The 25,453-nt window shown below is 41.4% G+C and overlaps 1 protein-coding gene and 1 long non-coding RNA gene across 3 annotated transcripts in view; one reads left to right on the forward strand and one right to left on the reverse strand.

Moving 5' to 3' along the window:
* Positions 1 to 1,167: 1,167 nt before the first annotated feature.
* The window catches only part of LOC308476920 (uncharacterized protein), a 63,615-nt gene continuing 39,329 nt past the window's right edge, over positions 1,168 to 25,453 (forward strand). The window contains exon 1 of the transcript XR_013986174.1: positions 1,168 to 1,291. The gene's annotated coding sequence lies outside the window, so the exon portion shown is untranslated. The remainder of the gene's footprint in view (positions 1,292 to 25,453) is intronic.
* Positions 5,547 to 24,634, reverse strand: LOC308476947. 2 transcript variants are annotated; one of them, XR_013986256.1, is made up of 4 exons: positions 24,504 to 24,634; positions 12,314 to 12,468; positions 7,336 to 7,458; positions 5,547 to 5,673 (listed from the first exon to the last, which is right to left on the reverse strand). It is a non-coding gene; the product is annotated as an uncharacterized lncRNA (long non-coding RNA). The 2 variants fall into 2 exon arrangements; XR_013986257.1 differs by having other exon boundaries at positions 7,336 to 7,461.

Genomic DNA, 25,453 nt, shown 5'->3' on the forward strand with positions numbered 1-25,453 from the left:
AAAGAATAATTGTTGCTGATTTTCCCAAAGCCCTTGTTTCATAGCCCTCTGCTTTAACCATTCGCTCTATTTTCTCTGAGGAAACAATATATGCTACCCAGAAGATTTCTAAAATGGTGCAGCCTAGAGGGAATGACACTATGCACTTTTCTTGCTTGTTTGAATTGTCTCTCGAAGCCATCTATCAATGTAGAGTGTTTCTTTGAGAGCTGGGGTCATAGTAATGATAGAATACTATGGAGACAATGGCAGGGTTTCCCCCATTTGGGTCTCTGGCTGTATTTGGGCTGCAATTCCCATCATCCCTGGCTACCAGGACCAGTGGTCAGGAATGATGGGAATTGTAGTCCAAAACAGCTGGAGGCCCAAGTTTGGGGAACCCTGCAGCTACATTTAAGCATTGCAATGCTACCCCTTCAGATCAATAGGTCTTTTAACATTGCAATGCTACCCCTTCAGATCATAGGTCTTAAAAATGTTTACATGGCTATATATCATTTTGCACAAACAGAAGGACTTTGATCCGAGTAAGACTTGATCTGAGTAAGACATATGCCAAATGTTAAGACATATGCTGTTTTTAAAAGGTCTTTGCTGATACCTTACAAGCATTTGTTAATAAAGACGTTCCCTATAAATAAGCCCATAATTTACCATCACTATCACAGGTGTTCAGCAGAGCGGATAAAGTGGGCAATCTAAGGGGGGGGGGACCATAAATAACTGGCCATTTTAGGAAGAAAAAGAACTTGTACAAATATTCCCCTAATCTTCTGAGGGCTGATGTAAAAAACGGACCTTTATAAAGTGACACACTCATATTCCAATTTGAATGGAAATGATGAACATGGGCAGATACCGCACGATCGGATTTACAAATGAAGATACAGCTTGACTGCAGAATTTCAGACCTTTATTGTATGTGGTATTCTTAGCATCATAGCATTGGAAGGGCCTATAATTAGGAAGTGGGGGGGGGGGGGAGGCAAATGTCCAAAGATGAAATGGACTTGATGCAGATTATCACATAAACAGCAAAGTTGGAAGTTATGCAAATTGTTGCCTGTCTCTTTAAGAGGTCTCATCTGTAATAGAAACTCCCCTCTCTGGGTTTGGTTCTCTCCACAGCTGAGTAGGAACGATATGGAGTCTTTTCTTTGTGGAGCAAGCCCACAGCTTCTGTGCTGGGTGGTTAATCCGTTGTTCACAAATAAATACAACTATTGAAGATCTCCTGACCCCTCCTGCTTCCTGGTGTTAAGACAGAGGTATCTCAAGGTCTTCTCGCACAGTAAGTACAGTTTCCAGACTCATGGGATACTATGTAAAAAGTTCTTGGGGAAAATTAATTGTGGTATCAATTACAGCCTCTTTCCTGGAGGAATTTTGTGACTTTGTAGCTAAGCCACCAGTAGAGCTTAGGTGGGCTTGCCATATGTCCGGACATAGCTGGTATTTGGCCCTCATTGTGGTAGTCCATGTCCGAAGTGTGGATTTTGGTGAATTTCATTAAAAATAGCTCAAAAACTTTGTTGTGTGTGGGGGAGGGAGATTTTGCAACAACTTTTTGTGGGGGGGGGGGAGCTCAACCAGTTTGCCCCCCTCCATAAAGCTGTTTTACAATTTAAAATACTCATTTTATGTTCTTAAGATATCAATGACTTCCCTTATTCTCTTTCCATGGCTCATTTTACATATTCTAAATCCCTGCATATTCTACAAAAACTATGGTATACCATTCAGTATTCCATTATTGCATCCATCAAAACTTATTTACACTGTTGAATTTATCTTAAAGCTCAGCAACTTGGGGGTTAGGGAAAGCTCAATACATTTCTACCCTCCAAGAAAAGAACTCAGCAACTTTTGTGTCCGAAAGTTTACATTTTGAAATACAGCAACCCTAGCTTAAGGAAATCTCCTGATATTCTGATTCCAGTTTAAAAGAGACTAGTCCTTATGACTAGAGAGAGCCAAAGACCTGTTATTGCCTGAGGCAAAAAAACAAGATGGCCCCTTTCCCCACTCTGTGTATAGAAGCCTGCGAGAACAATGGGTTTGGCATCCTCCGCCCCACTTGAGGCAGCTGGCTAGTTTAGGGAGGCTGGGACAGGTAGTATCTGAAACATAGCTCTGTCCTCAAACAGAGTTAGGAGGACAAGGCAGCTGCCATCCAACACCTCCTGCCGCCTCATTTTGCCTGCTTACGATTTAAGGAAACGGTGGCATTTGAGAAACAGGCTTGGGCACCTCAGGCTGTGACTGGGGCGGAATCTAGACACATATCAAAAACGCTGTGAAAATGCATTTTAAAAAATATATTGAATTTGCCATGAGCTCACCATCGCTATCTAGTGTCACATTTGTGTAATGCGCTTCAATATTGCATTTGCAGCTGTACAGCTGAGTCTTTGGATTACAGTGGTACCTCAGGTTACATACGCTTCAGGTTACAGACTCCGCTAACCCAGAAATAGTACCTCGGATTAAGAACTTTGCTTCAGGATGAGAACAAAAATTGCGCGGCAGCAGCAGGAGTCCCCATTAGCTAAAGTGGTGCTTCAGGTTAAGAACAGTTTCAGGTTAAGAACGGACCTCTGGAATGAATTAAGTACGTAACCAGAGGTACCACTGTACTGTCTGTCCAGGTGTTCACAGGAGGAGCCAAAAGTGCACATTGAGATTAAAGTGCCATTGAGCTGTGGGAACACGGACCTCTCTCCCCGTTCCTCTTTAATTTATCTCGGGAACCTCTTAGTTTGTGCTCCCAGAGAGCATCCCTGATATTATAGGGCCAGATTTGGAATGCATAAGCCGTAAACTCCAGCATTCTGCAGATGATGCCTAAATATGCTTGGATGCTTCTAAACTGGTAAGCCTTTTAAATCAATTCTCCAGATACATTGTGAATTGGGGCTAATCTGAAATATGCTACTGGGAAATGCTACCTCAGTCTTTTTCATGGATTTCACCTACAACCTAAGATGATAGCTGAGAATGGCTATTTGAAGAGAATATTTTGGTTGACTGCTGCCTAGACAAAACCACCGTAGGCACAGGAAGTGGAAAATCATATTATGGCACATTACTATGCTTGTTTACTCAGAAGTACAACCCACTGTGTTCAAAGGGGCTTCTTTATAAGTGTGAATAGGATTGCAGCCTTAGTGAAGTAAGGAGGGAAGTAAGTGTCATTCAAATGAACACTCTCCCTTGGTTCTTACGGGTTTATCTGTTTACGTTTTTCAATCAGATATACCAAACTAGGTAGGATTTGCATTTTATGGAATGCAGAACAGCTGCTGTTCTTTACCGAGGTTGAATTTAGCAGAGTCTCATCCTGAATATAAAAGCTCCCAAAGCATTCGTACCTCAAACTTGGCAGTGGGAACATCCCAGATACTACGCTATTCTAACCAGGTGGTGTGAACTAGAGTCCAAATGCATTGTGGCAATGGCAGACTTTGGGCTGTCAAGTTTCAGTGGCACCCTATGCAGCGCCAAAATTCAGAACTCCCTGCCTCTTATGCGCCGTTCTATGACATTGTTGTGGCTTCCCCTGTGGCATCCTCTCAGCTTGGCACATGTTGCGAGCAAACTGGTCGTGCTCCCCTAAATGCGCCTCTGATTCCTTACTATTTAAGGAGGTCAAAAAAGAAAAGAAAAAAACCCTGGCTCAGCCAGTTCATGTAATTTATCAAATGCTGTCAGGTGGCAAACACCGTTGTATGTTATCTATTAATATTTTACATGCCAATTATTCCAAGCTGGCCATGCGTTATCAGATGTGCTCAGGGGTGCCAACTTGATAAGCTCTGCCCCGCAGAATTGATCACATGACATGGCACACACACAACATTTGAATGACTGCCCATTATTTTTTTGGGAGGGGCAAACCCCTCAAATATTTTATTGTGAGGCTGACGGGACCTCTGCCCCTATGAGGTCACTCCTATGAATGTACTATAGCATTGGTTTTTGAACATTTCCCAAGGAACCTTCAATTCTCTTGAAGCGCATCAATGGTCCCTCAGTGGTGAGATCAATGATGATGAAGCTTCCCTGAAAGGCAGCTTGCCACAGCTGACCTTCCTCTGCAATGTATAGCCCCAGTAAAATGTTGGGTGCATTTAGGGATAGGGAGGGAAATTTGGTTCAATTAGCATATAAAAGCTAGCCTACATAATTCACACCCTGAAATGTCATACCTATTGGTTGCTAATCTTATTGGGTCCAAGGGCACACTGAGCATCTTGAGAAGGTCCCGAGGGCACCATCACAAAATGGCTTCCACCAGTGGTGCGACTGAAAACAAAATGGCTGCCACCTTCCAAAGAGCAAAATAGGATGGGAACATAAAATGGTTCAAAAAGGGATTCAATTTATTCAAAATAAGAAATCTGTATTGTCATTTTGTTTTGGGAGAAGAAGCAGAACTTACACAGAGACTTTTCGCAATTAAAGGGACAACAATAAAACATAATAAATCAGGAAATGGGGAGAGGAAAACTAGGACATAACAAAAACATGCAATGTAGCTTTGCATAGTGATTGTAAATAGAACATGCAGGGAGAAGAATAAAAAGTAGGTTAATCTTCTACGAAACCTCTCCACATAGTAGCCTGGGAAATTGGAGGTTTGGTGGAAAACAGTTCAAAATACTTTTCTTTTCTTTTCTGGGCTACATTAGGTCATGTTTGTTACATTGTCTGTTGCTGTTGTGCTGCTATAGATTAGAGCCATAAAATTAAAGAGAACTGATTCCAGGAATAATTCTGAGTGCATGCATGGTCACAAATGAAAAGACACAATGCTGCCTGGCAAATATTTTTCCCTATCTTTGAAAAGTAGAAAAAAAATTAAAAACGCAAGGGAAAGGCACAGAAAATACATTTTAAAAACTTAATACTTTTTTTAAAAAAAAGTCATCCAAGCAGTAGTTGAAAAATACTTGCCCAAACTAATGTGATGTTTGAGGCTGAATGTCATCTACAAGGTTCTCAAAATTTGTGGCATATGAGGAAATATGTGTTCTCCTTTCTCTAAGCAACCTAGAACCTCTGAAAATGGGTCCCCATAGCAGGAACGGATGGGTTCCTAAAACTGAAATTGACAGATTCACCCACCTGTAGGCTTATGTACTTATGAGGCAGCGCATCTGAAAGTTATGTGGACCAGAAATGGACTGATACATCCATCTCTGGCCTAGGTCCTAGCTACCATATTTCTTTCCTTCCTTCCTTCCTTCCTTACCTGCCACTGTTTTTAACAAATGACCATTCTGCCTCATGGCAGAAATGCTGTGAAAGACTATACTGTTCAATGATTTGAAGACATTTCTGAAATAGCTCATTGAACTCTCCAACATAAACACTGAATGTGTGGGCAGGTGGGGTTTGTGTTTTTTTTAAAGCAAAAGCACCCTGTTAGCTTGCTAAAGTGCAATGCTGATCTTCAAAGTCACATCTCGCAGTGCAGCCTTAAGCTTCCGAGTTAAGAGATTTGTAGCAGAACCCCACTGCAGTTGATCCAATGCAAAGCCCGCTTCTGATTATTGAGAGTGCTTTATTCCCCTTCGAAACATGAATGAATGTGTTAGAAGCCTCGTTTTTCACATGTGACTTCAATGCAAAGGGACATCTGATCACCCTATTCAATCTGAAAAGCGCCATCTGTTCAGAGAGAGGTGACGAAAGGATGCTTTTAGTGACGGCTAATGCACAAATTATTTGCAAACAAAAAGCAAACAGAATTAGGATAATTCAGGAGTAAAAAAAAAGCAAACAAAATGGAAGGGTTCACCTTCAGGCATCCTCTAAAAAGAAGGCAAAGTTCTGTGGGGAAAAGTTTGAAATAACTTTGAAAGTTAGGAAATAACCTTTTCGTTGCAACAACCATCTGCATTTCAAACTCTGCATCTGTGCAGCCACAGGCAGGCAGGAAGAGGCAAAACCAGGCGAAAAAATAAGTACAGTGGTACCCTGGTTCTCAAACTTAATCCGTTCCGGAAGTCTGTTCCAAAACCAAAGCGTTCCAAAACCAAGGCATGCTTTCCCATAGAAAGTAATCCAAACAGATTAATCCATTCCAGACTTTTAAAAACAACCCCTAAAACAGCAATTTAACATTAATTTTACTATCTGAGACCTTTGATCCATAAAATGAAAGCAATAATTAATGTACTGTACTATCAAATAAATAAGATAGTATTGTAGATAATAAAAATGAAAAGTTGATTTTTTTTCTTCCCTGCACTGATGATAGTCATTGTTTGCATGGGAGGCCTTTATCCATTTCCACAATCAATCAATCAATCAATCAATCAATCAGTAGCTGAACTGGGTTCCACACAATCACAAAAACAAATTAACTGAAAAAGCCTCAAAAACAAAAACGCAAAATAAATAGCAAAAACAAAAGCACCAAACTTAATCCATTCCGGAAGTCCGTTTGACTTCTGAAATGTTTGAAAACCAAGGCTCCAAAAATCAGCTCCCAAAAATCAGTCGAAAACCAGAACACTTACTTCTGGATTTTTGAAGTTTGAGAACCAAAGCATTTGAAAACCAAGGTACCACTGTACTGGTAGTTGAACCACCCCAAAGAGCTTTAATTTCCCAGGCTTCCTGGTGCCTGGGATGCTGCTGTAGCCGCATCTGAGCAGGATCGGACCTTAGTAATATGCCGCCCTGTGCGAGGCAATTTGACTCCCTCCCCCCCAGCCCTCACAGCGACGGCTTAAGGTGGGTTTTGGGGATGAGGCACGAGGCTCTGGGAGGGTCTTAGAGCCCTCCTTCCTCCTTCCCCAAGACCAGCAAGTGCTTGCCCAATTTTGAGAAGGAGGCAGGAGGACTCTAGGACCCCGTTGGAGCTTCTCACCTGCTTCCTGAAGCTGGGCAAACGCCTACTAGGCTTTGAGTAGGCACCTTCCTCAGCTGCTCACCTGGTGCAGCTGCACCGCTTGCAATGCCCCAAAACCACCTCTGATCTGAGGCACCAGGGGCTGGAGCTTCACAAAGAGGCCTCCAGGAAGATCTGCCCCATCATTGCTATTGCCCAACTCCTGCTCCATGCCACTGCTACCATTAAGTTTCTTTTGGAGGGGGGAATTGGGGCATGATCTAGGGGCTTGCAGGGGTCTGGGAGGAGATGTTTGGCTCTGCCACACAGGTTCTGAATTTGTAACTGAGTGGGAGGCAGCAGCGTGGAATTGAGAAATCCTTTATCCAATGCAGGTTGAGTGGACTGGAAGCCTGAACGACCCGTTGGCCACCATTCCTGACAGCTTGCTAGCTTATGCCTTATATATATCTCCTGTATCTTCTGATGTTTACCTGTGTTGTGTCCGCTGAGCTGAATGAAATTGCTTCATATTGGCTGTCTGCAGCTTTGAGTGTCGCTCTGCTTGGTTTTTTTCGGTATGAGTTTTCATCGCTGAATTATGAATGAATCAACATCTGCTAAAAAATAAAAAAGTGTGGGGAGGAAAATAAGCAAACAAACCCAAGGCAGGATGAAAGATGAGACTGAATTTATCTGATGTGCATACACCATTAAGCGGGAGGAAAGAAACAATTTATTGATTTGACTCCTCGCCGCATCATTTTTATGGCTCTTTTGGTTGGCTTTGCACAAGGTATTCATATGATGTCACGTAATGCGGATCCAATTTACAGTGAAAACAGTCCAAACTGATTGTCTGCTCTTTTGTTTATTTCAATACAATAACCCGCACATTTGTATGCGGTTAAGTGAACACAGCAATCAAGATTACAGCGATCTTCTTTGTAAAGCTTGAAAGGATTGGTGCTTCGGGAGAGATGTATCTGAGTGTCATGAACTTGGTGAATATTATCTCTACAAGCCTCATATCTGTTCAGGCTTATAACCAACTCCAAAAGGGTGTATCATTTGTAACTTTCTTACCCATTTTCCAGTTCCTTCTCTTTGTATTCTCTCTCTCTCTCTCCCCCCCCCCCCATTTTAATGAGTGGGGGAGGCTCATCTGTTGGTACGTTTTTTGTTTTGTTTATACAGTGGTACCTCAGGTTAAGTACTTAATTCGTTCCGGAGGTCCATACTTAACCTGAAACTGTTCTTAACCTGAAGCACCAATTTAGCTAATGGGGCCTCCTGCTGCCACTGCGCCACTGCTGCACAATTTCCGTTCTCATCCTGAAGCAAAGTTCTTAACCTGAGGTACTATTTCTGGGTTAGTGGAGTCTGTAACCTGAAGCGTATGTAACCCGAGGTACCACTGTATCTTGTATTTTTATGTTGTGAACCGTCCTGAGATCTATGGATGAAGGGTGGTATACAAATTTAATTAATTTATTTAATTAATTAATTAATTAATTAATTAAAGGGTTTCGCTTAAAAGGTTTTGGAAACAGACTCCAATTTAAATGAAACAGTGGCTGTCCTAGGCACTGGGGGTTAAAATGACCCTGACATAAACATTCTTGGCGGCTTTATGGTGTTGCAGAAGTTAAGATAAGGAGGCCCTGTTCTCACCCACAAGTGCCTGATCCTGTCACGTGATTGAATATCCAGTTATCTGTACAAGCAGGATAGATGAGAATTCTGTCTGTACCCCATTTCTCCTCTAGATGTCCATAAGCTATCCTTAGCACCTCAGTAAGAACCTCACTACATAAAGGGCACACACATGACACAAACAAACAACAACAAAGATTGAGAGGTGGAGTTACAACATCTGAGAAGGGAGCCAAAGGTGCCCACAGAGACCGAGAAGGGGTTGATCAAGCCATCTTTCTTCTCTCATTCACACTATTTGACCTATTATTTTGAAGGTACCCCTAGCTCAGATTTTCTCTCTCCCGAGCCTCAAGGAGGTTAGATTGGTCTCAACTAGGGCCAGGACCTTTTCAGCACTGGCCCCGACTTGGTGGAATGCTCTGTCACAAGAGACCAGTGCCCTGTGGGATTTGATATTTTTCTGCAGGGCCTGCAAGATAGAGCTGTTCTGCCTGGCCTTTGGCTTGGACTCACTCTGACCCCTTATATGGGATTTACAGTGGTGCCCCACAAGACGAATGCCTCGCAAGACGGAAAACTCGCTAGACGAAAGAGTTTTCCGTTTTGGAGGTGCCTCGCAAAACGAATCTGCTATGGGCTTGCTTCGCAAGACGAAAATGTCTTGCGAGTTCCTGGGTTTTTTTTTTCATTTTCCCCCTCTTTTTCTAAGTCGCTAAGCCGCTTATCTGCTTATCCGATAAGCTGATAAGCTGCTAAAAGCCGCTAAAAGCCGCTAATAGCGCTAATAGCGCTAATCTGCTAATCCGTCAATGGGCTTGCTTCGCAAGACGAAAAAACCGCTAGACGAAGAGACTCCCAGAACGGATTTTGGAGCAAAGCACAGTATGCACGTCCCCAGACATTAAGTGAGTGCTTCCTTCACCAGCACGTATTGCTGGGTGTTTTTCTGTTTGCGGGATTGCTAGAGATGGAGGAAGGCTCCATTTTAAAAGGATTTATACACAGAATTTGCTGGTTCTGACCTGACTGAACTTTGTCTACATCAGGCTGCCACTTGCTTGAATGCCTGATTATGTCTGAACTGCTCGTGCATTGCATGTTTTTTAAAAAGATCAACTAATTATGTGCAGAATTTTATGCAGTGTGTGTGATATGAATCGAACCACATTCAGTACTTTATTTCTGCAGCATCATACATATAGTTAAATGTGCTTGTTACATTTAACAAGTCCCATTGGAGGACTTCTATACCACATCACAATCATGGATTTGCATAAAGTCAGAGTGGATATTCTGATCATTTCTATTTTTAGCCTAGTATTTTTATTTATTTTATTTATTAAATAAGAGGAGCAGAGCTCCTCCTGCCCCCCCCCGGCTGTGTTCATGGCCCATCCCCAAGTGTATATAATATTATAACTATAACAACAAGTACAAAAATATAATATTTTTTTTAGTTGAATTAGTTAAAAAACAACTTGTTTTTTGTTAAGACCAAGGAATGAGATGGGAGTTTAAAAATATATCTGTGACTAAGCACAGCATTGAAGTTTTCAGGAAATTCTATCTGTATTTAGGGCAGACCAGGGTTGTGCTTTCAGCCGAGTGTTTAGGATTATAGTGGAGACATAAAACCAGGAAAGTGGGTGTACTTTTTGCAATGATGGTGCAGCAGGTGGAATTTGGGGTTTGAACCCCTCCTGAGCCTGGCTGTTCATTGGGTTGCTTCAGACAAGTCACTTCCTCAGTGAAATCTGAGGGAAATCAGTACTATAACTTGTACATCCATAACCTGCTAGCATAACAAATAGCAGTAACTGGCAAATTTTGTTTTTATTGCTGCTTAGTAACGACAACAAATTTTGATAATCATTTATTTGTCCACTTCCATAGAAAACTAATTAATGTATAATTTGCTAAACCAAGCACTGTTGATTTTTAATTAGCCATGGCCTTTTTCATCACTACTCTCTTTCCATGTGTTGGTTTTTCTTCCCTCTAGTGGCTAACCCCAAAGTGCAAGCAATTTTGCAAGTGTTCATCATAAGGACAGCCATTGGGTTTGTTATCCACATTGCCAGTGCTCCACCTGATTGGAAGTATAGGATAGTATTTTGGTGGCTGGATCACTAGATGGGGCTATAAACTACATCATAATCTCAATGTATGTCATCAGAACTCATATTACATGGCATAATTGTTGAGGATTACAAGCAAATTCCCAGGCAACAAATTATCCACCTTTTGTGCTTACAGATAAGAGCTGTAAAATCAGCGCAGATTATCCACGCCCTTAAAATTGGGGGCAGATTTTTGTGGAACATTTGGCTTTCCAGACAAATTCCACTCAAAACTGAAGGAGAGGGGCCTGTGTATGTGTGGCAGAATGTACTACTTCTGCTAACATCCCTGTTTGTCTAACGGTCATCCTGGGCTTATCAAGCGCTCTAAACTCTAATTATTGATTAGGGTTGCATTTGTTGTACGAGGAGCAAGGAACAAGTTCTCTATGTAGTTGTACCAGCCAATGGTGTTGCCTGAAAGATTAGAGGAACTGGTTATAGTGTTATATGCCACCCCTATCTCCTAGCGGTGTGAAGTATCAGGGGTTTCAGGCACTTACCCAGGGTTTGTGTTTTCTTCAGAAACTAGGCACAGTGGAGATTGTGGTGTCTTTAGGATATATGGTTTTATTTACACACATATATACAACCTGCACCTAGATGGAGGGATTGCAGAGCACATCCTATGAAGCGCTGACTTCCCCCTTTCAGGTAGCATTGGATTCAAAGGACAGCAAAAAAGCATCCTCTGTGTCTCTGAGAGCCAGTGTGGTGTAGTGGTTAAGAGCGGTAGACTTCTAATCTGGTGAACTGGGTTCGCGTCTCCGCTCCTCCACATGCAGCTGCTGGGTGACCTTGGGCTAGTCACACTTCTCTGAAGTCTCTCAGCCTCACTCACCTCACAGAGTGTTTGTTGTGGGGGAGGAAGGAAAAGGAGATTGTGAGCCGCTTTGAGACTCCTTAGGGTAGTAATGAAGCAGGATATCAAATCCAAACTTCTTCTTCTTCTATCCAGACTGTCATCCTCAGCTCACATGGAGTTCTGCCCCTTCTTTTTGCAGCTAACCAACTCCAAGGACCTTCTGTTGGCCTACGTCATTCAAGGTTGAAACCCTAAGCCTGGCCTTTGCCTCTGCCCACTAGCACCCAGAAAACAATGGACCCCACTCCTCCTTGCCTGGCAGTCTTGCCCTCTGATGGTTTCCTTGATGGGCCATCACCAGCCTTGGCACATGGAAGGCAAATCTATACTGGTTAGTTATAACGTTTAAAATGTGTTATAAAAATGCAGCACCAGAGGGTGCTGTAGAACAGCGATCTGTTGGCAATGGAAAATTACCTTGAGAGCTATATTACATTTCTTTTACAACGTTCTAACAGATCAGTGTAGATCCACCCCAGTTAGCTGTGTCAAGCTGGCTTGGCTCATTAGCATAACTAAATCCAGGGGGCTTCTGTGTTTAGTAAAGCTTAATCAAACCTGGATTAATTTTAACTTTTACTACATCTAGGAATTATGGGGGGGGGGGACTGACACTCCAGAATTTAGGAGAATCTGCCCCCCCAACCCATAATAGAACTAGATCATCATTTCCATCAGAAATTGCCCCTCCCAAAAAAACCACTCTGGAGCTTAGATTTATCCCATCCAAATCCAACCAAACATTCAAACCACTACCCCACACTGGCTGACTGGGTATGGTATTGACAGCCATAGAATCAGCATTTCATCTCTAGGGAGTGGACTTACCTACCAGAATCAAAGTTGTCTAGTGATTTCGGAGAAGAGAGCACGAGGGATGTGTGTTATATATGATCCATCTGGTTCAGTATTGTCTACCGTCAATAGCAGTGGCTCTCCATGGGTTCAGGCAGGATCCTTCATAGTTGGTGGAAAGTATCATACTGGATTCACAAACAGGATCACATTATGGTGCTGGTTAACAGCAATACATCTCACCTTTCCCTCCCTTTCTGATACATAAATCATTAAGGGGCACCAGACACAGTGGAGTTAAAATATTTCAATGTGTGTTGGGGTGACTATAGCTAGAAATGAGAGTAACAGCACAATCCTATGCATGTATATTCAGAAGAAATCCCATTGAATTAAATGGGACTTACTCCTATCCAGGCATCACAGGACTGCAGCTTAGGTGCCATTCTTAACAACCTCCTGTTCTTAACAAAACTAATGATTAAGGTTGATTGATCTGCTCACACAAAACCTTGTTAATTTATGTTTGTGGGAGAAATCCACCCAATGAAATTGCACATGGCAACATGTCCCATTAAACTCAATGAAACCAATGTCTGAGTCAGAGTTGTTTGAAGTTGGCACTTGTGATGGGGGAAAGAAGAAGAACACAGAAGAGGGTTATTTTAGGATTCTTATGCTCTTTCCACCATTATTCCGAGGGGATCATTCCCCTGTAGAGTTCTCCATTGTTTGCTATAACAAAACTATGAAAATTTACTTGTTCTCTTCGTAGCAGAGATTAGATTACATAATACGAGAACTAGGAGACAGATAGCCTGCAGGTATTTATTAGTCAAAAGAAGACTGATAACATTATGTAAGGATAGGCCATATTATGAAAATGAAATCCCTGAAGTGATGTACATTTATTGAAAAGGGAAGAACTGAAAAGACATCTTTTGTATATATGTGCATTGAACTATGTGCATTCCACTTTCTTGCTCACCCTCTCCTCTTAGGAGAAACTTCATTAGATATTATGGGAGAGAAAGTAGATGAATAAATGAGCAAATTAAGTTAATTTGGATATGCAGAAGGTATTAAAAATAAATTTAAGGAACCGCAGAAAGAGGGGGAAGGAAGTCAAGTTTTGAAATGTTAAAATGATTGTGTGTGTGAATGTGTGTGTGTGTGTGTGTGTATATATATATATATATATATATATATATAAAATAGAGACACCTGTCCCTTCTCATCCTGTCTTGCTACCCTTGCCTAAGGTTCTCTTCAAATTCAGTATAATATAGCATAATATTTATATTCTGTCCTTCCAAAGGCTTTGCCCTAGATCAGCAGTGGCTCCTCTCCCATAAATGTTTAGTGGCTCCATTGACTCACCATGTCACAGGATTGGAGGAAGTAGCTCCTGCTCCTGGTCCTTTTCCAAGTTAAGTGGCTGGGAGCTTAATTTTTTTTTATTATTTTTTTTAATTTTAAAGGTATTTAAAATGTTTTCATTAAAAAAAAAATATCATTTTTAAAATTTATTTTTTATTTTTTATTTTAAAGGTATTTAAAATGTTTTCAGTAAAAAACATATATGACCATTTATACCCCACTTTTACACAATGTGCCATTTTAAAGTCCCTTAAATTATGATAAATTATGATAATAAGTTAATAAATAAATCAGGTGTGAGAGCTCCCCAGAATGAACTATATGGACAATACAGATACAACACAAGCAGGTTTTCAAGTGGAGGAAGGGGCCATTCGAACTGTTGTCCTGTGCCAACCCTGAACAGGAAATAATTTAAAATGTGAGTGCATTGCCACATTACAATTTAATTCTGTTCCCTGAACCTTGAGATGCCAATATAAAAATGAGTACATTCGCTGGGAAATCAATATGTTTCAATTAGAATAACATTGCCTTTCAAAATAAGCAACATATCTGTGATACAATACCCCGTTACCTGGTAGCACCGATGGTTATTCTAACATGAAATAACAATAAAGGGTATAACAAAGGCATATTACTTGATGTTTCTGAACAGCTTGAAGAGAAAGGGCATGATCCAATCAAGTTTATGTACTTGAAGGCTAAAAAAGAATAATCTGCATTTAGCAGAATGATACTGACTCATCGCAGTTTTCCTAGGTCCCGTCTCCATGTATAATTTACATTATTCCTAGCTTGTCCACTGAAATCAGTGAGACCTAACCTTGAATGGATCATACCCAAATAGCTTGTGGGATAGATTATATTGAAGCTAGTTTTATATTTTGCAGTAATGCCCCCCCCACTTGGATGTTTATTTTAATGCTGTTGATTTAGTTAATGATACACACAATGTGTTATGATTTTAAGTAGTGTGTTTTTTAAAATTACATTGAGAAGGTTTCAACTTTTTGAGAACAACTGGATATGGGGTGTTCCTGAGAAAGCTACAACATCTGGGGTTTTCTGAGGAAGAAGGGTAGATTGCTAAACGACTCTGGGAATGTAGTTCTGTGAAGAGAATAGGGGTCTGTCTATCATCTGTCAGTACCTTTAACAAACTAGGGTTGTGGGCCCAGGTGGCAATGAGGTGGCAAGCAGCCAGGGGCTAACCAGGGAAGATAAAATAATCACAAGACAACTACTTTGGGATAATACAGGCCACCACATTATTTATTACAGATGAAAGCAAATCTTGGCGTAGGCGTTGTGTATTTATCCAGAATCACCCAACCTGACTGCTGGTTGATTTGGAGAAGGGCTAATCTTGGGTTAACCCAGTGTGGTGTAGTGGTTAAGAGTGGTAGTCTCGCAATCTGGGGAACCGGGTTCGCGTCTCCGCTCCTCCACCTGCAGCTGCTGGGTGACCTTGGGCCAGTCACACTTCTTTGAAGTCTCTCAGCCCCACTCACCTCACAGAGTGTTTGTTGTGGGGGAGGAAGGGAAAGGAGAATGTTAGCCGCTTTGAGACTCCTTAAAGGGAGTGAAAGGCGGGATATCAAATCCAAACTCTTCTTCTCTTCTTAAGGATCACCCCGTGGCATACATAAAAGCGGGGTGACTTCTAAGATCACTGTTGTGGAGTATTACTCTAACCCGTCAGCCCCCACCTGGGCATAAAGATGGAAGCACCTCCCCCTGGAACCCTTTAACGGGATACGCCTATCCCTTGGAGTGGGTGGTGAGAGTCCCACTCACCCCCCTGATCCACCTTGACTAGGTATACAACCCAGTGCCTTATCTGCCCAATCTGTGACAATTGCTATGAGGAAGGCAGAACCCCCAGACTGGCCCAATTTGCCTGGAGGACAAATTCCTCCCTAGTCACAAATAAATTTAGTTTACTAATTAATTAATATTAGTAAATTTAGTTTACTAATTTATTAATGGCCTTCCACATTAGTGTCAAGGTGATTTACAAAATAACAAAAAAACAAATAGCATTGTATTCTTTTAAAAAGAGATTTACAAACAACAGGGAATAAGCACCCTTTCACTCAACTGGAAAAGCTTGTTGAATCAAAAAGGTCTTCAATCATTTCTAGAAAGCACAAAAATAGTGGGTACCCACTGTATCTCATGCAGGGATGTATGATGTTCGTACTTTGGGCAACAAATTAACATTTAAGTGTTGAAAGCAACATCTTTGTAAACCAAACTAAATGATGGCAAAACTGTTCTCATTCAAATAGATTTTAAAAAGTGGGTTTTCAAAGCCCTCTAGGACATTATAACCATTTTGCATTATAAAATACCATGTTTCATGTATTCCCAATTGCTGGTTTATGTCAGTGTATCATACCAAATGGAAAAGGATTCACTTTGTTCTTTAGAGACACTTGTGCTTTCCTCTAGTAACTCCTTTCCATTTATATTGATGAATGAATCCAAAATCTAATTGTTACTCATTGATTGAACCAACTACGCAAGCTGCTAGTTGTGAACAAGCTGATAACAATATTGCACAGCATAGATTCTCATCCACAAATGAACTAAAAATATCCAGATTGTTTAATCTTAGTATATTAGCACTTATTAGGCCCCATCAGCTACAGTTGGTCATTAACATCTGGATTCTGAAAGTCTGTAACAATATGTCTCTGCGAAACACTAGCACAAAAATCACAGCTTTTGTTTCTATTGTGATTCAAGTAAAATTCACAGTGCTGATCCTCACCTCTGAGGTCCTAAATAGCTTGGCTGCAATATGGTAAGAAATCAGCACCAAGGAAGTACCTGTTCAGTAATGGTAGGTGTGTTTAGATATTGTGGACAAGGTAGCCAGGAGAGTTGTTGTAATTTATATAAGGCCTTTCATTTCGAGAAGAAGCACCATAGTGGTTCACAGACAAATAAAAGCCAACAGCAATATAACAAAAATAAAAAACATAGCTGCCAATTAAAAATAAATAAATAAACTTACATACATACATACCCCGCCCATCTGGCTGGGTTTCCCCAGCCACTCTGGGCGGCTCACAGCAGAATATTTAAAACACGATAAAACATGAAACATTTAAAACTTCCCTAAACAGGGCTGCCTTCAGATGCCTTTATAAAAAATACAGCTACCAATACATAAAATACATAGTGAAACAGCTACATTAAATCATAATTAAAATAAGACACAGATGAAACAATCCAAACTTGAAATTCAAATCAGGAAAGCAGGGAAATGGCAGCTCCACACAGATTGCTGCAGGGCTATGGAGCTAGGAATTATGGGACTGCAAATGATGTCACCGGAGACTGTTTCCTAGACTGTCATTTCCACCCAGGGATTGGTTCAGTAGTGGATGATGGGTGGGCAGGCAGTGCTCACATGACCTTGATTTCCTGTGGGGCCCATCACATTCTCCCAGTACGCAGTTGCAAGACAACATCAAGGTTGACCATGATGAAGCTTCACCGCCCCCTCTCCATCCCAGTATGGGGCAGGGACACAGACAACTGGAAGTTGGTTGAGTGCCACCACTTGATCCTGCCCACTACTAGATTGGTGAAATCTCTGGCTGCAAATGGGTTCAAACCCCAATTCAATCTTGAGCCACTACAGGAGGCAGAAATAAAGAACAATAGTAGTCTGGCATTTAAGTGACTTGCAAACAAGTTGTTTTTCCAGTCTGAGATACCTATTCTATGCCCTTAATTTGCAATAGATTCTTTAAATTTTATATGGCTTTAGATAAAAATTATCTGTTATATGGACCCTAATCATTTCAAATTATACTCTTTGCTTCAGTAACAGCTTGATATGTTACTGTATCAGAAATGGCACATTTGAATTTATTCATGAAAGGCAAGACAATCCATGGTCAACAAGCCCTTTCCACATCTCCAAGGATGGATCGACCTTAATTCTAAAATGCGTATGTGGTTACATTGATGCCGTCACTTTCCATGGATTTTCCCATTAAAATGGGAATAAATATTGGGGGTTATTTTTCAATTGGCTGCTTCATAGGGGTAAACCCAAAGATAGACTTTGATTGCTCAAGCTACGATTAAAAATATATATCAGAAAATCCAGCAAAATGATTCATTGCTACATATGTCAGCAGCATTTATCATTCACATCTTTAGCTCCAAGAGCATATAAACTTTCAAGGATGGTCAGTCAGTGGACAATGTTTATATATTACTTAGAAATCAATTTCAAGATAGAACATTCTGAACTTCCGAACAAGGAATGAGGTGCACAGATGTTACGATGGCTATTCCCCAACATATATAGATTTGATTTATATCAAAGAAAGCTCTCTCTCTCTCTCTCTCTCTCTCTCTCTCTCTCTCTCTCAAAACAGACCCTTCTAACCATGCTGGAACTATGGGCTGGAGCAAATACTACTTGATAGTCTCAAGTGTTGTAAAAATGATTTTATGAATAAACTAGGGTTACCATAACGTCTGGAAAGCTCAACAACCTTTGTGTCTGGATATGAAATATGGCAACCCTAGAATAAGCTAAATAGCTTTCATTGCTGCACTAAACTCAGTGTCTCTACCACTACTTCACTACATGTAAAGATCTAGATATACTCCCTGGAAAAGACCCTGATGTTGGGAAAGATGGAGGGCACAAGGAGAAGGGGACGAGAGAGGACGAGATGGTTGGATAGTGTTCTCGAAGCTACCAGCATGAGTTTGACCCAACTGCGGAAGGCAGTGGAAGACAGAAGTGCCTGGTGTGCTCTGGTCCATGGGGTCACAAAGAGTCGGACATGGCTAAACGACTAAACAACAACAACAACAGATATGCAAAAAACCCCATTTTTGTAAAACAAGCAAAGAAAGAAGAAAACCCAAAATAACAGTGTTTGCATGATGTATCTGGAACCTTTTTGTACTTAATGCATAGGCCTTCCACAGTCACCATCTGATGATGGGAATAAAGGACAGGAATAATATTAGAACAGGAATTATATATATATATAGGAGCCAATACAGGTGTAGGTCACAACTTTCGTATAAGGGAAAACATTTGAAACAGAGAAAATGGAAAAGACTGTAACAGCACAGAAGAAAACAGATAGGGGGCAGCCCACAGGTTACATTATTCTTGCTTTTAATAGCAACTGATAATGTTTATTTTGAAGAAAAAGCAGTCATGGGGCCCTGATCCGAAAGGTCTTTTTTTTGGGGGGGGGGGACATTTACTACCACGGTGCTCCCTTCCTTGCTATTTGTCCATGAAGCTGCTGTGGTGGTGAACAGCACTTTTGGGAACAAATATGAGCTGCCTTGGGTGGCAGTGTAGTTTGGCCTAATATACTGCCGAAGCCAAGATGTTGAAGGCTATGAAACATGGTTCGTAAATGTTTACAGTTTCAACGGACGTTATGAGTCTAGTTCTAGCAGGTTATGGTTCTTTCTACTATGGGGCAAAGCGAACATTTGCCGCAACTTGGGGTGGGTGGTACTAGAATGTGATGTCCACATTGCTACTTTTCACAGAGAAGACCATGCCCATGAGAAATTTCTCATGTTAGTTTAACTAGAAATCAGAATGGAAACTAAGATTCAAAAGTTGGCATACTCTAGTCTAGCTTCACTGCTCAGAATGAGTGCAACATTTCAGAATTCAGATACAAACTTTCAATGTGACAGTCTATTCCAAAATTCAAGTGCTCGTTGGCATCATCTAGGAAATATCAGAGGCTGTCAAACACTGTCAGATATAAATACCATTGCATGCCATCTGACAGATGCTATTGGATGCTAAATACTGTCCGTTACCAAAGTGCTTACCATGCCAGTGATCAGACGGCGACATCAAATGCCACATATCGAATGGCAAAATAAAATATGACAGGGCATCAAGTATACAGAGAATGCTTGGCAAATATTGGAATATTCTGAAAAAATATCTGGAAAAATATTCTGCGTTAAAATTTGCAGAGGAGCAAATTGCTCTCGGCTCTTTTGGAAGCGAATCAAAGCCTTTCAGCTGCTGTTTCGACAGAGGATTTGGAACCAAGTCATGGTGTGCAGGAATAAAGTGAATTAGTTAGCACTGAGCAGCATGTGTGGTCCAGCAACATCTGAAGTCTGAGATCATGTAGTGATGCTGCCCCTTTTGATGTCAATATTGCTAGTTTTTCACACAGAATCTTGGCTTTCAGAGATAACCAGAGTGATGGAGGGTAGACACAGAGTGCAGGAGTAAAGAGGAAACAGCAAGGATTAGAGAGTAGGAATGAATGGTTTGTTATCACAATGGAGCGAGATGAGTCCCTAGTATATGTGTATGTGTGTTTTATATGGACCTATATATACATGGACCAATATATATGGACCAATGCCTTTTAACTTATTCATACATGATCTGGTCATTGGACTGACAGATGTGTATATGAATGAGAAAGGGCTGCTCCCATAGGCATCTGGTGTTGGTGCCTGGGTACACTGAGATAGACCTTGCTGGGGTTCTTGCACCAACTGGAGAATGCCAGGCAGCTATGTTCCCCCCCACAAGCAACCCTTGGGATGATTCATCACTCTTCTTTCCCGATGCGCTTCTGCAACACATACTGTATCCGGAGATATATGCACACAATACAATAGCAGAGTTCAAGCAGAAGCTAAGCATTGGATGTGTGGATTTCTAAGCAACTTTATTATGTACAAAACAGAACAAAAGAAAACATGGCTCCTCTCTCTTTCTATATCCCCAAGGCAGAAGAAAAACAAAAGTACTACACAATGGAACAGTGTAACTGAACTTCCGCTCTCATGACTCCAACAATATGGAATGTCAACACAGACATGTGATGAAAACAATCACACATCCTGCAACGGGAGGAATGAAATCCCAACATCTGGTTGGCTATGATGAGACATGTTTAGGATTGTGGTCTTCACATCAAGGTTGCATCTGTTTTTTATAAAAGCCTGTAAAAGGGAACCAAGATCCCTGGGAGGCTCCTATCTATTGTCTCCCTTCTTTTAACCAAATATATTTGGCCATTTATTGCCATCATAGGGATTGTAGACATGCACTTACAGTCCTAACCATGCTTGCTCAGAAACGCAGTTGGGGGTGGTGGTGAACTCCCTGTTGCATGTGGAATCCTGTACCAAGTTTCCTGGGTTCAAGGCCATTAAACTCAAGCTTTTGGGTAGGCATGAACAGTGTTAAAATGTTTTTTTGAGAATTCAGCCTGAGTCTGCTAAGAGCTGCTGCTCCAGCTGAGAACTGATATTGGTGCTGACCACTGCTGTACTTATCAAATATTGAGCACTGCTGTAGAAGCAGGTTTCTTCCTGAAAATCTCCCAGGCAGGAAGCTCCATACTGAGTCCCTGGTGCTCAGTTGCCAGTATGGTTAAGAATCTATTCCTAAAGTTCAGGACCTAAACTTTTAGATAGTCCTACTTCCTTAAGTGAATAGGAGAGAACCATTGTCCTGGTTGGAGTGCGAAGGGGAACCCTTTACATTCAAAACTGATGCCTTTGTCCTTTTCATGCCCCACATGAATATGAGATTAAAAAAGAATAATGAGCCTCTTACTAAAATCAAGGTGTAGAATGAGCTGAAAATGCCTATTAATGTGGGACATCCTGCATAATCCATCACTGTTACATGAGGTCATAGGATCAAATAGCAGGGTTTTTCTTTTCTTTTCTTCTTAAAGGACCAGAAACATTTGATGGCCATTCACTTTTTTAGATGAATTCCTAACAGCATTTAAGCTACTGCTTTCTCATTGGCACATAAAGTCAAAATATCTCTGCATGAATGCCATAGTCTGTAAGTATCTGAGATACTTGGAGCGCATCACTTCCAGTAGTTCAGATATGTACTTTTAACCCAGTATATTCCATGCAATTTCAGTTCCATTTATATTATTTCCACTGCTACTCTAACCCCTTTGGCCCAGAATAAGGGGTGGTGGTGGATTGCTCTGCCTGATGTGGCTTAGTGAGCTGCCTTTCCCAAGGCATCGTTTTCAGAAAGTTGCTTATAAACCTGTGAGGCAGGTCATCGTTTGTGGAAAGTAAAAGCAGACCTATGCCATTGGTGCAGAGCAGGGAAAAGTGCTGAGCTGAGGAATCTCTGGCTCTGCAATAGTTGTTGGACTCAATTCCCATCAGCTGGAGTCAGTGCAGCCAAAGTTAAGGGATGTTAAGTTGTAGTCTGCCAGCATCAGGAGGGCCAAAGGTTCCCCAGCCCTGCCATACAGAAATAAACCCAAGTAAATCAGACCAGGGGCTTAAGCAATGATTCATACACAGAGACATCATTTCTTGACAAGCATACATGCAATAGTTTATTTATTTTGCACTAAGTTTTGAATGTGGTCCTGAAGGAAACGTGTGGTGAAACAGAAGTGCTAATGGCTTACAGGTGGCTGAAAGAATATCACTTGGGCTACAAAGTGAAAAGCACAAAGATAAAGACAAGCAAAGGAGCCATTTTTGATTGAGTTAATTCTATAAAAGCTGTCGGTACTTAACCGCACACAGAAAACCCTATTTTGGTTTCAAAGAAATCATGAAATGAAAGGCTGCAGCGGAATCACATGGTAACAAAAGCACAGTGGCAGCAGTTCTGGCCTCCCATAAACTTCTCACCCAGCGCTCTAGAAAGAAAGGAAAATATTGGTTGAACTTTCAGAGAGCAGGAGAGACTTCCGTTGTCTTTTGAACTTCAGTGTTATCCGTGGAAAGTCAGTTTCAATTTTGTATGAAGAGAAATGCTTACCTGGTCATAAGCCTCCTTTTCATGCAAGATAAGAATTTTCACCGGGAAATTATTTGTTAGCAAATCTCAGTGTCAGCTCAATTCTGGAAAATAACTATTTGTGTTTAAGGTTGTGTTGCTTGTAAAGAAACTGCTCTTTGCTACCTGTTTATTAAAGACAATGTTCAAAATACGGCCTTTATCCTTAGAATGAGTAGTATAAAAGGGTATAAAAGTAGTATAAAATTTTATCTTACCTCCTCTGATATTGTCAGAATACAGACAGAGAGACAGAGTCATAGAAATATAAAACATGATATTCTGTGTGTGTATAGGCCTAATAGACTAGATCTGAACAGATATCTTCCTCCCCTAGTTCCATCAAGGCCCTTAGGATTAATTTGGAGTGCTCCTTGGGGCTGAAAGGAAGCTGCATGGAAAACAATGGGCTTACTTCTGACCAGACATGTGTGGGTGACACTGTTAAGCATGCAATGTATATTGCCAAATCAGATCCACAAAGGTATACTGAGACAGGTGCCTTTTCCGTGGCAGCCTCTCAGCTTTGGAATGTTCTCCTCAGAGACCTTCCAAAACTACATCCTAGATGTTGCTTGGAAGTGGTACAAGACATTTGGATTTTGGTCTCTCTGAACCAGAAGGGTTAGGGTAAAATAATTACCTTGTTACTTGTTGCAAGTATAGTTCTAGGCAATTAGGGTGGGGTGGCCAGTAAATCTGACTAATCAAGAATTCAAGACCACAAACTAGGAAATAAGATCAACAAACTGTTCAAAGCCATCAACACCTTTCCTCTCACATTACCCAAATCTCACTCACACCAAAAACATTATCCACCTAGGCCAGGAAACTACTGGTATAGCCAGCACTTTTTTCTGGGGGGATGCAGGGGTACGCATACCCACCCAAAATTGTGAATTTTTGTACTTTTGTCCATTTACTGTATTTATTTTTCCCAATTTGAACGATAAAATGGTGATTTTCTTGAGTCAAAATGAGAGTACCGCTATACATTTTTTAAGGAAAAAAAACACTGAATATAACACAGTATAACTCAGTGGGAATTAATGTGCACTTAACATAACCCTAACCATACCGGACCCTGCTTAGCTTTGCACTTGAGGCTAGGATGCTTAATCCTTGGCTGATAAATGGATTAAATTTATAGCACAAGTCTAGAGCCCAAGGAGCCAAAATAGGCCACACAGTTAAAGGAATGCAGAAATAAATTTACTCATACCAAGTCCTGTTAAGAAAATGCAGAGAGAAATACTTCCATGAAATTCATTTAGAATTATAAATGGTGCTAAGATTTTTCTAGGAATGTGGCAATGAAAGGATCCATCTACATTTCAAAACAGCAAGACAATGCAGAGAGACTGTAGCCCTGACATATGTAACTTGACGAAGGCCACACACATTAACCTGAACGCAATTACAGAAAAGCCCCATGAGCTAACAGACCTATTCATCTATGGTGTGTGAAACTAAGGTCATCTCAAATTACACAATGTAGGAAGCGAGCCAGGCTGTCACTCAGAGGCTGCAGACGAAACGACTGTGTATTAAAAGCCTGGCAGCAAAACAATCCACTTCTAATCACAAACCTTTGTCCTCACCAGCTTATAGAACTACTTGCTCATTTGAGCAAGGGGTAGCAAAAAGCTGCTTTGGTTTTTGTTCTAAGAATCAATGAAAGCACAAGCATGGATGAATGGAAGTTGATCCACTGGAGGAAATAGGGAGCTGCCCCTCCAACCTCTGCCCTCAGTTAGCCTACAACGGCCTGCCTTCTTACAATGAATCAGGGGTTAAGCTTCCCTAGCACTGTAATACCGAGGACTTTTGTTGAAGCCTCTCCTGACCTGTTAAAGCACGAGTCTGTATCTGCTGTCTTCTTCACGCTCTCCTACCAGACACCAGAATCTGTTGTTCTAAACTGCCTTATCATTCAGAACCACGGACAGGTTCTCCCCTTGTATCTTCCACATAAGCCAAATGTTTCAGCTACTCCATCCACCAAGCCACTTTGCCTACCTCTCAGGTTTTCTTTCTCAATCCTCTTCCTTTGCTGACATTGTCGTCATCTTCTGCCTGTCCACTAGGAATCACCAACTGACACCCAGCGACTAACATCCAGCTAAATACTCGCTTCTTCTGCCTTCCACCCAGCCCCAGCCAATCACACTCTCTAGCTAAGAATTCTAAACCTGCAACCACCAATCGGAATATGAATATCTTCTATTCTTCTTTTGCATACTGAGGGTTCTGTCTCCAACCCCTTTTGAGTGGTCAGTTAAGCTCCCTGCCCCATGACAGTTAAGCCAACTTTCACCTGACCAGATAGAAGACTTCCCCCATCAAACACTTTGCAATGTATATAGTGACAGAATACATTACACAAGCCCCACTAAAACAAACAAGATTTCATCACACTGGGCAATGACTGTCATTCTTATTTTTGAACAGTAGGCTATGTTCCACCCACAATGAAGTCAGATGTTTGCGTGGCGAGTTCCCCAGGAAGAAATAAAGAAATAAAGACACAGGACACCAAGTATTAGGTTAATGGGCGAAATAGGCCACAACTTTATTGATTACAGGAATGAGCGGTATTGGATTAGGCATTGGTCCTATCGACTAGCCGGCTTCAGCCCGATTGCATGAAGACCGGCAAGGGTTAACCACCAGTAGAGGGAGTCTTGCTGAGGCACGTCAACTAGGAGCTCCCCCGGGGTCACCGCTCAGGGGCATGCCTTAGGCCCATACCTCCATAGGCTTCAGACAGGGCAACACCCCCCGGAATCCTTTATCGGACTACCCTTTGCTGTGGGGGGAGGCGATGGCGCTTCCTCCCCCCCCCTCATACACTTAACCCTCCCTTACCAATGCCTAGCCACCAATGCCGAGGAGTTGTGACGAGTTGCTACGAGGTAGGCGAAAAACCAATTGGCTGGAGCCAATTTGCCAGTTGGAAAAAATTCCTA

This window comes from Podarcis pityusensis (assembly GCF_964106645.2).
Source record: "Podarcis pityusensis genome assembly, chromosome: 5".
In the NCBI taxonomy this organism is placed as follows: Eukaryota; Metazoa; Chordata; class Lepidosauria; order Squamata; family Lacertidae; genus Podarcis; species Podarcis pityusensis.